The sequence below is a fragment of the Lepisosteus oculatus genome, chromosome 6, assembly GCF_040954835.1.
Source record: "Lepisosteus oculatus isolate fLepOcu1 chromosome 6, fLepOcu1.hap2, whole genome shotgun sequence".
Taxonomy (NCBI): Eukaryota; Metazoa; Chordata; class Actinopteri; order Semionotiformes; family Lepisosteidae; genus Lepisosteus; species Lepisosteus oculatus.
This window is the reverse complement of record NC_090701.1, coordinates 40,016,733-40,030,312: the sequence shown is the minus strand read 5'-3', so window position 1 is coordinate 40,030,312 and position 13,580 is coordinate 40,016,733. Positions and strand designations below refer to the sequence as shown.

The following is a 13,580-nucleotide window of genomic DNA, read 5'->3' as shown; positions in this document are numbered from 1 at the left end:
TGTCCCTTTGTATGCTGTCAGTGTAGAAACAGGAGGAAGAATGTGCTACAGTATACAATGTTAGTATTCAGGGCTGGCAGCTGTAATCTGATTGGGCTTTGAAAGCAAGGATGGAGCTGAGAGCTCCAAGGACAGACACTGTGTTGTCATCACTTAAAGCAAAAGATGCCGGTTTTTAGCAAGAGCATAGCGGACAACAGCAGTTCTCTAACTGTTTAACATTTTAAAAACCTTACTCTGTTCTCACCAGTTTCTCCAGCTGGCTTAATTTAGTAAACCATCAAAACGGCGAGAGACCGTGCCCAGTAAAAGTTTGCCTCAGTACGTGTGGAAGAGATTTCACAGTTTTACCACATTTCAAATATGTATACTGTACCTTGCACTTACTTTTCAATGTCGCCCCACAATCTTTTATGCTATTGCAAACTTCATAGGTACCTATGAACAGCAAAAACATAACTTTTATATAAAACAAACCTGTACTCCCACACTAAATCTGAAAGTGCTGTTAATGCTCTGCACTTGTGCTGCATTGTCTCTGTGACCCTGTGATACAAGTTATGCCGACTGTGAGTTTATTTTAAACGTGCGTTGTTGGGACTTTATCAACGAGGTTTTCCTATGACTTCTTCTCCCTCCTCCTTGTATAAATTCTACATTGACTCCTCTACCTGCCCCGCAAATGATCTGTTTGAGCTGTGATTGAAGTGCAATCAAATCTGCCCACTCAGTCACGCTGCAGCTCTTCACACTCACACTCACACACACACACGCCCTGTGTTAGTACCCAGGGGCATGCCTGGCTAGGTCCCAGGTGTAACGCACTCGAGCCCAGCACAGTTCACGTGGTTGTGAGGACACACATTGTTGTCCATTTTCCTACACAAAAGAAAGCGATTCAGAGAGCAGCCTTTGTTAGTCTCCAGTGCAGCACAGTAATGGCCCAACACCAGATGTGCATTATCTCATTGAGCGTCGATGCCTCTTGAGGACTTTACTTTCTCTCCTCCCTGTGGCTGAGCCCAGCCTGGTACCACCAGTGCGGGATGATATCAGTAATAAACAGCCTTTACATCACTTCATACTCATGAAACTCTGCACGCTGTCTTTATCCTTCCTCTTCCCTTGCAGAAATGTGGGGCGCCTCAGCTGTTAACTAACATGTAGCCTTATTTTTGATCTATCTGGAAATTCTTCTGAATGTGTTGTATACTCAGAGTAAATTGAGTACAGAGATTAGATGGATCCCCAATGAGTAGGTTTGAAAAAGGCGCACAAGGGCAGAAGTTAGAGGCTGGCTGCAAAAACACACAACATTCAAGAGGTTGTATTCACACCATGATGGAGTGTTTTGTTCATAACAAACATGTACATCAACAGCACGCCTGAAGATGTCTTTAAAGCTATTGATACTTTAGCTATTGATGGCTCTCTGGCTAAGGATCTGTGCCTGTGGTTGGGCTGGGAGGTTGCAGGTTCGTATCCTGCGAATCCTACTCTGTTGGGCCCCTAAGCGAGGCCCTTAACCCCAGCTGCTCCAGGGGCGCTGTATAAATGGCTGACCCTGCGCTCTGACCCCAAGCTTCTCTCCCTGCCTGTATGTCGGTGTGTCTCATGGAGAGCAAGTTGGGGCATTCGAAAAGACAAATTCCTAACACAGGAAATTGTATACGGCCAATAAAGTGATCTCTTAGCAAACATTGAAGAAGCTGTAGAGGATATTCAGAAATGTTCTGGGAAATCTGAGACGGGGCAAACACCTGGCATATGATGTTTAATGTAGGCAAATGCAAAGTGTTACATGCTGGTAGTAACAAAAAATCCAAAATGCGAAGTGTTGAACTTGAAGAGGCTACTTATGAAAAAGACAAATGAACAACCTCTCATCTTGTAGACAATGTGGAGAAGCAATAAGAATTTCAGGACTAAAAGCAGATAATGAAAATCAAGGGATATAATATTACAATTGTACAGTGCACTAGTTAAACCTCATTTGGTGTGTTACATTCATTTTTTACTTTATGAAAAAAGAGAGTGCTGTTCAATCCAGGAAAAAAAAAAACAACCAGGTGCATTCCTAGGCACACAGCAATAGCCAGAACTAAACCTTTTAGCCTTAAAAAGAGAAAACTGTGAGGGACCTTGATTCAGGTTTTCAGAATACTAAAACACTCCGACAAAGTTAAGCCTATGGACTCCTTCTTCTGAAGCATGAAACAAATAGAGACTTAGGGGAAGTGCAACATGGAAACGTAATTCAGGGCTACAAGTCCCTCCCACAAGATAAGGATATGAGAAGGTAATGAATAATTACCATGATCATTTTACCTGTGGCTATGACCCTCACCAGTACAAGGAGACTAAGAATTGATGGATTTTGTTAGATAGTTTTACTTGTATTCCATTAAATATATCAATATATTAAATTGAAATATATATGAAACACTTTTGCATTTCCTCTGCAGTTGCCAGTGTTCTAAAAAAAAAATGTAATTGTTTTTTCAATTCTGTAAAAGACACCCCCTGCCTCATTCATTGGCATACTCTACCAACAAAACTGTCAAAGAAAGTTCACTGTTCACTGCACTTGGGTGCTTTCTCAGGTTGGCTACATTTCACCAAACCCTCATTATGTATAGCATTTTGTTATATTGCATTATTTATTCTTTAAGGTACAACATAAAAAAACAACCATACCATAAATGAATCTTTCTGATCCTTCAATGGAATATATTGGTGTACATACCATACTGGATGCCATGCAGAACTTCTCCAATTTACAGTACCTTCACATAAAGTTAGTAAATCTTTACTTAACCTGACCCGAGTCAATGGAGAACAAAATTCTCTTTTACTGTGATGGAAACCACAGAATGTGTATTTATTGAGCTGTGCATTGCGCTGCACCAATCTGAGTGATGTACCTTCTTCCAGGGCACAATAGCAATGTTCCACCAGTAATTTGAACCCACAGCTGTCCAGTTGGTCCAGAGTCCTACTACTTGATGATTTCTTAAGGGGGCCTGCTGTCTAAGGAATTGTATGGCTACTGTGTTCTATTAAAATGAAGGTGAACTACTTTTTATACTTCAGCAGAGGCTTGAGAGTGTAAAGGTCAGATGCTGTATTTTGCTTCGGTTGCTTTCCAAAAATAACCAAATTCCACATCTGATCAAAATAAAAACGATCAGATCCACAATCTCTATGGTTATTCCTTCCCAATGGTAATATAATACAACCAGACCACATACAGCTCTACATCTGTGATGTGTTATGGAAAGTGCTTACGCTGTCAAACTCAGTCATTTAGAATTTGTTTTGGAAAGGCAAAATGTTTTCAGGTTTCATTTCAAGTTAAGCCCTAAGGCTGTAGAGAAGATATGAATCCATAGAAGCTCAAAGACATATGCTTAGGACCATAGGAGTTTGTGGCATTATTTTGTTGAAGAAAATAATATGCTATTTTCCTCACAGATGTTGGGATGAATACTGAGTCTTAATCCTGAATTACAAGGCTACATTTTTTCATGTTCTTTAATTACTGACAGCTTCTATCATTATATGTATATCTCATTACATATAACATGTATTACCAATATTCATTTTGATCTCTTTGATTAAGCAATGGTGTAAAACTAATTACAAATTAGAAGAAGGAACTCACAAAACAGAATGTGGCAGATTAGATATACAAAGATTTTAAAAGGTAAATTCTACAAGAATTTGTATGAGAAGATTACAATATATTTACATCTTTATAATGTACTTATTATAAAGAAGCATCAGTCTCAATTGCTTTTAAGCAAAAAATAGATTTTTTTTCTTCAGCAAAAAGTCATCTACAGTATCTAGTTGTGTTGTGAGACATGGATTAATCCTTCTGTAACATGCAGTATGTGCTTTCAGTATAGTCCCACTGAAATCAGTATTGTGAAGTTTTCCATTTTATATCTTAAATGGTTAAAATTTACTTTGGATTTCAGATATTTTACAAAGTTGTCCCCTACCTGATCTTTTTTAATCTGTTTTTACTTTTGTGTAGGTTGATATTATCTGTGGTTCAAGACTAAAATAACTGGCTTTCAAAATACTTTGTTTTTTTTTCCTTAATGTGATGTGGTCAACTTCATTTGAAATCAACAGGAAATTAAGTGATATCAGAGGTATACCACAAGTTAAGAGTCAATCATTAAAAGAAAAAAAAATGGTGCTTAGTAAAGTAAAACTAAGATTAAACCACGACTCTGTCCTTACAGAGGAAAAACTGAATAGATTAGATAACAGTGTAATGGCTGTGAACAAAATGTTGATTTAGTCACTTCAGACATTAGACAAGGCAAAACTTTGAATTTGCTTCTTTTATCACAGTCCAATTTCTATATATTGTTGCCAATTTTGGCATTGGTTTTCATGGCTGAGGCAAGCCTGATCATGAGGTACAGTGTAGAGAAATATTTAATGCATACTACATCGGACATCAGTGTAAAGTAAAACTTACAACATCAAATGCGTTTCTGGTACCAATCATCTGTATGTCAGGTTTTGAAAGATGCTGTGTACTTCGGAATTGTTTTACAGAATTGTTTCTAACTACCATAGTAGGAAAGCTGCTAGGATTTTGCAGAGCTATCCATGCAGTACATCCACTTCAGAGATGACTGCACATCAACCCCAGCTGCACCCTACTGCAGTGTCAGAAAGAAAGAGTTCTCTTCAAGAGTTTCGTCCTTCGGATGAGATGAGAAACCAAGGTCCTGACTCCCGGTGGTCATTAAAAATCCCAGGGCGGTTCTCGAAAAGAGTAGGGGTGTAACCCCGGCGTCCTGGCCAAATTTCCCTTTGGCCCTCACCAATCATGGCCTCCAAATAATCCCTGTCTTTAAATTGGCTACATCACTCTGTTCTCCTCCCCACTGATAGCTGATGTGTGGTGAGCGTTCTGGTGCACTGTGGCTGCCGTCACATCATCGTGCACATTGGTGGTGGTGGAGGGGAGTCCCCATTATCTGTAAAGCGCTTTGAGTGGAGTGTCCAGAAAAGTGCTACAGTATATAAGTGTAAGCAATTATTAATATTATTAAAGATGTTAAGCAAAGCTCCTGACTAGAGATCATTAAGGATCTTGATACCTTGGATAGATTGCAATTCATGGGGTTTGATTTTTCCCATTTCTCTCTCAAAGCTATGCAGAACTACTGGTGCAACTGATTTCTATGTATTACCCAAAGGATTCTGAACCTTAATGGTACATAAAGCTATCTCCTCTTATTTTCTAAGTGCTTACAGACTCGGAGAGATAGATGTTAAACTCAATGTATATCAGCCAACAGATCACCTCGACTCAAAATTATTTTACTCTTACTGTCTAGGAAGACTAATTAAAGAAGTCCAAAGCTGTACAGCGAACATATCTGATGACCCACCCCATCCCTAAAGAGAGAATACAATATTTTCTTAGTGTACAATATTGGGTATACACAAGAATATAGAATTAGTGGTCTGTTTTTTCAATTTACCCATTTCAGGAAATAAAGCAGTAACTGGGGTATATAAAGACATGTCCTGTGACACTATGTTCCTGCAACTTAAGACTCAAAGCTTGTGTCTCAGTGACCCTATTCCGAGATCACATCCTTGCACATCTTGACACCCTCTGCAGCTGAGCACAACCTTCTCACTGGAATCGAGCTACAGTATAAGGTTGAGGAACAGCTGAAAGGAATACAGAATGGACCACTGCTTACAGATTTTAAACACCCCCTGTTTTCATTCAGCTGCAACTTCGCCTGACGTTACATTCAAATTAATCTTTTTAAAGCACTTGAATCATATTTTGGCTTCATCCATTTGCCTGGAATGTCATTTCAAAAAGGGTTTTCTTGTGTATTTTCCACTTGAAATGGAGATAGTGTTCTAATGACATTATCAGAGGATAAAAATAGATTTATTCCATTTTAACTGAATACATAATAATTTATTTTGAAAAAATACGGCTTTTTGAATGACGTGAAATACTTGATATCTTTAGATGCTTAGGTTTTGAACATTCGAACTTATGATTTTATTTTATTATTTAATACTGAATTTGTTGTAAAATCAAGTTAAAATAGCTTTTTTTAAATGTACATCTTGTCTTTTGATATCGGTTATGAACTAAATATTGAGAAATGTGCCGTGGAAAGCTGATTTGTTGCATCTACACTAAGTATTTGAAGACATCTAAAAGTACAGCAAATACTTCAAAAACCAGTCACCACTTTGCAAGTCAATCTCATTTAGTTTAGGACATCATCACTGCACATGTTAGCTTGTGTGGATTATGAAACCACAGGGCAATCTGAAAACCCAGGAATAGTCATAACAAGTTGGAGATCTCCAAATGATTGGGTAGGACGATTCTAGGAGGAGGCGTAGGTTTGTAATTACTGTAAGTGTGAGCTAAGCACACTTCATCGAGAAAAAAGGATGATGCGCTAAGTAGCAAAAGTTCACGTTTTTAAAATCAGCGCAGCTGCTGAGCACTTTGTTCAGATGTTCGTTTCTGAATGTTTTGATTCTGGACAGATTTATCCAGAATAAAAAGATGTGTTCGCAGGTGCTTCAGACTAATCACAGTATTGTGCAGGCTATTGTGTTCTCTTGGACCTGGTTGGGAAAACAGCTTGGGCCAGTATGGGGAGTTGGAACCCCCTCTTTCCTCTTGCAACGGTTGGAATGGAAGGAGGCTACTGGACTGTGAAGGATGGGATAGAACATGATGCATGCTGGGAGATGAGAGCCTGTTACCTGTATGTACACTTACATTCATACTACCTGCTAGGCATGGCTGAAGGGTTAGCCCCTCACTTTTTAAACTATTTATTTATTATACACTGCTTACTGGTTTCTTTCATAACCTACAAAAGCTTCAAAAAGAGGAATAAGGGAGAAGGTGTTCATAAGCACACAATTGGTAGCAGAAGCTATGGTGGCCCAAAACATTAACTTACAAAAAGCTTTAAAATATAAATAATTTATTTTTTAAAATAATTTTAAAATGCTGGTTGTTCCAATACCATTTGGTTCCATTTATGATTCTTAGTATATTTGAGTGTTTTTTAATATATCAGTTTCTAGTAAACTGAAATGTCAGCAGAAGCCCAATCTCACTTTTGCAGTCTGATTTTGTCTTTCTCTGATGACCTTAAGGTTGATAATGTTGCCTTGAACAGAAGCCACTCTTGAATGAATACCACACAACAGCTTTGAAATGAGATCGTTTTATTCTTGAACTGCACCTGAAATATTGATTACATTCTGTTTTGAATGTTGTCTTTTTTTCTCACCAAAACATAATTTGTCCAAAACCAGCTCTCCTAAACATCACTGCAGTGACTACTGTGCTTGTCGCCGGGTACTTCGTGCTGGAATTACAACTTACCCTACATTCTTAGTCACTGTTAGATGGTGTTTTTACATAAATCTTAAATTAGATTATTTAATTACATAAATTAGACTTGAATCGAATTCCCTACAGTTTTAATGGAGTTTATAACAAAAGTTTGGGAGGGATGACAACAACCAAGCCCAATTGGACTCAGCTGTCAGTAATTAGCAATGGCTCCTCACAATCCATTTCTCTCCCAAACGCTATAAATACCTACAGTACAACATCCCTGTGTCTCTCTCTCTTGCATGTCTCTTGCATCCCACCTCCACCCCATCACCACCTCTGCAGCTGCCCCTTGGTCACCCTGCAGGGGGGTCCTGATCTTGTCCTCTGGCCGGGAGGCCAGCCCTCAGCCAAGCGGGTTAAGCCACAATTTCGCTCCATGACGCTTTATTCTTGGGTGTTTGTCATTCTTCGTGAAATGTGAAAGCAGAGAAATATCTGCTTTCCAATTCAATAAAAGAGTTTTTCTGTAAATGCAACATAGTTACCTTTTATTAATTACCACACATGAAAGGTCTCCTCAGTGAACATCCATTTATGGCCAGTTCCACCACAGAATTTTGGTCCAACAGCCCCTTAATTGTTGTATTGATCCTACTAATTATCAATTAAATAATTAAGGGGGAGTTGCTAATTGACTAATTCTGGCACAGAGCAGTAGCCTTGGTTTGTACAACAGCTAACCACTGCCACCTAATAAATCATTTAAAACATGTTTAAAATTGTATATATTAAATATATGATAACTTTTAAAATATATTTTCCAAAATAGTATACTATTCAGTCTCTTCATCGCACCATAACTCCATAAAAATGATGCACCTTCAACAGAGAGTGTGTGTTTATAATTCTATACTTGTGAGCCCATGGACTCTCATTCTATTTATATTTTCCACTCTAAGCTTTTCTGAAAAAGGAGTCGACCTGGGGTGAAAGGAGAAACTAATATGTCTGGCACTTTGAAATTTCGACGATAGAAGACACTATTTGGTTTACAAAAAGAAAGTAGTCTGCCTTGTGAGGGGTCTCTTTGACTGTACCCATAATTCCTGTTTCTCAGGGTTTACCGCCTCTGTGTGGATATTTTCTGAAATTTCTATAGTGTGGACACACGTTAATACATTCAGCCAACAAGTCACAATGACCATGGAGCTGCTAAAGATATATTAACAAGGAGCCATGACACATTTTCCTAATTAAACAACAGCTGGCACATCCTCCTTCCAGCCACAGGTTAATATGAAGCACAACAGTGCTGGAGCCAAGTCAGATAACTTTGTTGCATTTTTTAAAGTACTTGTTTGGGTGCAAAACATTGATCTATGAAGACACGTCCTCTACAATCGTATCAAATGATTTGTGAAAAGGTATATTTAAAACTGGATGAATCTACATCTCACTGTGTGGCATCAACACCATAACAGGAACATCCAAAATAAACTGGGCAGTATACTGTACGTTCTTGTGTGATGTGGACTGGAACAGCATGGCCGCCATGTTTCACCCACAGAAAGAACGATTCATTGTTTGCTGGGGATTATTATAGTAAAATGCTTTGGCAACTCTGGGTAGAAGGAAAAATGAAACTTACATTGTATGATTATAATATTATTTCTGGTTGTGACATTACAGTAAATATTTATTTCTTTCACATAAAGATTATGAAAAGAAACATTTGCTTTTGGCAGAGACAAGGTTTTGGAAAAATTACAGGCGTTTTATTTTTTTTACCAATCACCTACTGATTGCTTAATCAACTAGACTGCCAAGAGGAAAGTAAGTAAAAAGATTAATAGTGACCATGCTCAGATATTACATATTTTGGGAACTATGGATAAGCTCTTTTCTCTGTTGTGCCAGGTACCTTGTAAGAAGGAACTAAGATGGTGCTGCAGCTCACAATACACCCTTACTGGCTTTACAAAGCCCATTAATTTGTGTTCTATTTTAGACCACCAAGCCTCTTTGTTATTGTGCTTGAGCCCAGATTTAAAGGCCCAGAAAAAAATCTCATGCTTTACAAATAAGTAGGCTTTGTGGTTTTCACGTGAAACCTCAAAAACCTCTGAAAATGTGACAAAAACCTCTGAAAATGACCTACAGTGCCCATGGTTTGTGATTTATTTGTTTTTAATAAAAATCACACCATGTACAGTATGTAGTCCATCTGGGAAAAATCAGTCTCTAAAGAAGCTCAAAATACACATCCAGGAGATAAATGCTACTTACTGTAAATTATTACAGAAAGAGTTTCTGTAAAAAAAAAGTTTAGAAGATACTGCAGGTAAGCCTGTTATCCACTTTCAGAGCAGGATGCCCTAAATTTTCATATTGCAGAGATATGATCTCTGACCTCCAATCCGAAAAACGTACAAATGGAAAAGTATTTTGGAAGTTCATCCCTGTCTTATGATTACTGTACATGTTTTTAGATCTAGGGCTGGGATTCTTGCGTGATTTTTAAGAAAGGTGTCAACGCTAATCAATCTCAAAATCGATTTACATAAATACGCAAATAGCAGACATTGGGCACAGTAGCAGCTGCGGAATTACTCCGAAAAATAAAATAAACGCATAAACGAAAAAATCTCGCACATCTACAGATTTCGTTGAAAAATAAAGAAAAAATCATTGAGGGTTTAGCCTTCAAATAGTTTAGTGGTGTTCCTTACTTTTCGAAACAGAACATTAAAAAATAGAGTACGTAAAATAGCATGGTCTAGTGAAAACTACACTCAGGACACGAGAGGAGAAATTCCTCTTTTAAATCTAAACACTTGGTTCCCATACATGACTGTATGGTACTAAAAGACAAGTCTTGGCTTTCCCAAACACTAAAGTAGTCCTATTAACCTGTATGCACATTTAAGCAAAAACAGGACACAGTATTTGTAGTCAGGGGGTATGTGTTGTATATAGAGGATGGCATCCCATAATCTTCCACAATTGGTTAACAATGAACGTTTTTAAGGGTAAAACCTCTGCGACGAAGCGTAACCTAGACATAACCTAGCTATATATATATATGCGTGTTACCTAGCATGACTTAAGTGGGATACATACTGAAAAATGTAAACAATGTCGTAAGCAGAAAAAAAGCCTGCTAAATGAAGTGAGGAAATGTCTGTCTCCGCCGGTCAGGTTGTGGAAGCAGCGCGTTCAGTCCTTAAACGGTGAGGAAAACTCATTCCCTCCAGTTCCCTTCCCGATGACTCCCTCCAATCCCAGGCATGCTCAGCACAACCCACCACTACAGGGCTCTCAGCGACGGGAGCTGAGCGCAGGGGGACTGCAGGACTTGGGCTGGAAAGCATCGGCTGGGTATGTGACCGCCGTCTTTCCGTGTCTGCAGACACGGTACCGAATTAGCGCCGGTTGTTTTCGCTGCTTCATGTCCAGGGCTCACGCCAAGGGCTCTGACGGAGACGGTCGGTTCGACGTGTTGTGTACAGAAAACGTAGCCAGGACAGGACAGTGAAACTGGCAGCCGAGGCGCATCTGCTAATGCTTAATATAACGGCGCTTAAACTTGCAACCTGTAAGAGAACCTCTCTCAGTGTTTTTCTGTGTTGTTAATGTCTGGTAAAGCGAGATTTTAGTTTCCCGCCGATGTTATACTGGGATGTATAGCGTCATATTGCCGTTTTGATAGAGCACCGTGCATTTTTTTTAATGTTTGCAAGAATGACCTCTTGCTAATGTATTTTAAAGTTAGCACTGGTCTATACATTGTGTGGCTGCGGCGCAGTCTGTATCGTTCCCTGCATTATAACGTGTTATTTTTTTACAAAACTGTTTTTATAAACTGTACATCTAAAAGGAGCTTCTGTTTTACAAAAAAATAATGCAAGAACCGAAAGATTTTTCTGGGACTGCGTTAGAGTGGTGAGCAGGGTTGTAAGCCCTTTCTCCTTTTGATGTCACTGTCTGTAGAGAGGAAAGTGGATAAGACAGTATACGAAACAATGAAAAAGTATGTTCAGTTGTTAAGACCCAAATACTCCAGGGTTGGAGAGAGAAGATAAATTCCTGCGTGCAATGCTTGGCCTCACAACTCGCGGAAAAATGAAGTTGACTCTAAAAGTACAGAAATCCAACTCCTGACTGTATGCATTAGTCTTCAAAAGAGGAATTTACGAAGGCACTTAGACTGTGGACGTGTAGCATTTACATGAAAAATTGGCTGCTTTGACTGTAGCGATTGTCTGGCTGGGGAAAATGAACTACAGTATAACAGCCAGGTGTGCATGGGGTCCCGCCAGCCAAGTGCTATTAAAGTTTAGAGCTCAAACAGCGGGGGTCTTTCGCCGAAGCGTCCCAACGTAAATAATCAAAAGACCAGGACAGGAGAGGGGTTGAGAACTGCGAGGTCTTAGGTCTTATCAATATGCTATGTGTGTGTTGCCGTAGGAAGCATATTCCTAAATTCCTATTCCCTCCCAGTGACCCTGCGAAGAGAGGCAACACATGATCTTCTATGGGCTTGGTCCTACCTTCACTTCTTCGGAACTTGTTTCGTTATTGTTCTGCTCGCCTACCTTCTCGACTACATAACACAGGAGATGTACAGTATGCATCGTTTTGCGCGCATGTAAAGTGTATCGCTCGATCCGAACTGTTCTCGTTTTATTTATTTTTTCTTTTCACTTCTGCAGATTTATCAGAAAGACAGGGTCACGCAGGCCACCCAGAGCATCAAGTGTTGTTGCCTGAATTTCCTTGCAAGGAAGTTTGACATCCGTTCTAACGAAAGCAATCACATCACCGAAATGTTGTGTCTCCCGTGACCTCGCAACCGCCTTACAGACCCTAATGACCACTTCATATGAGTTCAGTTTGACGAGACAAAATAATTAAAATCAGACTTGTTTCCTGAATGTTTTCATCCTCTGGGTTTCGAATGTACAGCGTCATATCAAATGTCTGTCTGTCTCCTGCAGGGAATGACGTAATTTCTCTGGAAGTAATTGCACAGGGCGTCATTTGTCTATAGTACTCCAGGAGGAAAAAAGCCAAAACTAAACTATGTGTGGTTTTGTGAAAATGGAAAAAGCCTTTCAAGTTTCAGATCTTTATGCATCAAGCATCAGACTAAGGCTCTGTTAATTTCAGGTTCACGATTACCAAATGCACAATTTAATAGCCAAATATATTAATTAATGGACACTCTGAAATATGTTATTATTTAAGATTTTAGTACCACACTTAAACTTTTAAAATATGTAGACAATAGATTTGATATTATCCAATTTTGGTTTGCCTAGAACTTATTGTTAAACCCAATTCATTGACTCATTTGTTATGGTTGATAACTTTAAGAATTATTACTTAACCAGCAAAGTATCCTTTGAAACTGAATTCTCATTAACATGAGGGTACTAATGCACCCATATTAAATTCTTTGAACAATAAGTGGACTACTTCTAAAACTATGTAAATATTTTCTTGGATCTTTCTCCAGATAAACCCTAGCTATAAATTCCAAATTCTGCTTAAACTGTATGAAAAAACTCCTACTATTTCTCCTTTTTTTGTTCCATGTCACTTGGAAGGTTTGTATTTCTAAACTCTTACGGTTATGGTCGTAAATTATCCAGCAACAAGGTTGCTGACAAATCGTAATAAAAGCAGGTGGTTCCGAAATAGGACCTTAGATGGGGGCTCTCAACTGCAACGGGAGAAGACAAAGCCAGTTGGAAAAATATACAGTTATGTTTTATTCTGGCTAGTCACGCCAATTTCACATTGGTAAAAGCTGCAGCTTGTCTTCGGTGCTGCTTAGTTTACAATAACTGTTGATCTTAAGAGCTCTACATCAGTGAGCTTTGAAAGTAAGGTCTTGCCAGAAAACACTTATCCATCCATGATGATGTAGAGAATAAGGAAAGGTTAGATCATGTCTAAAGAATGTTATACACGGCTCTGCAGTGTCTTGATAGCTTTGGATCACTACCATACCTGTTATCATTCCTGAGGTTGTAAGTTTACACTCGTTTTATACTTTAAAGACAGACGCCTCTTTTACTTAAACAGCTGAGAGATACTGTAGTCACTTCTGACACTTCTGATATAAGACTATGGATTTTAGGTGAGACATTATAATTCCTTCTCCCATTTAGCTATACGGTAGTTTTAAGCCTAATCATCA

The 13,580-nt window shown here is 38.8% G+C and overlaps 1 protein-coding gene across 3 annotated transcripts in view; it reads left to right on the top strand.

Annotated features, from left to right (window-relative positions):
• jcada (junctional cadherin 5 associated a) overlaps nt 1–13,580 on the top strand; it is a 60,330-nt gene that overhangs the window by 8,174 nt on the left and 38,576 nt on the right. The window contains exon 2 of one of the 3 annotated variants that reach the window (XM_015354042.2): nt 10,574–10,753. The exons of 1 other annotated variant lie outside the window; for it this stretch is intronic. The gene's annotated coding sequence lies outside the window, so the exon portion shown is untranslated. Of the gene's footprint in view, nt 1–10,310; nt 10,754–13,580 lie in introns of those variants that run through there. One more of the 3 variants, XM_069191253.1, reaches the window with a different exon arrangement.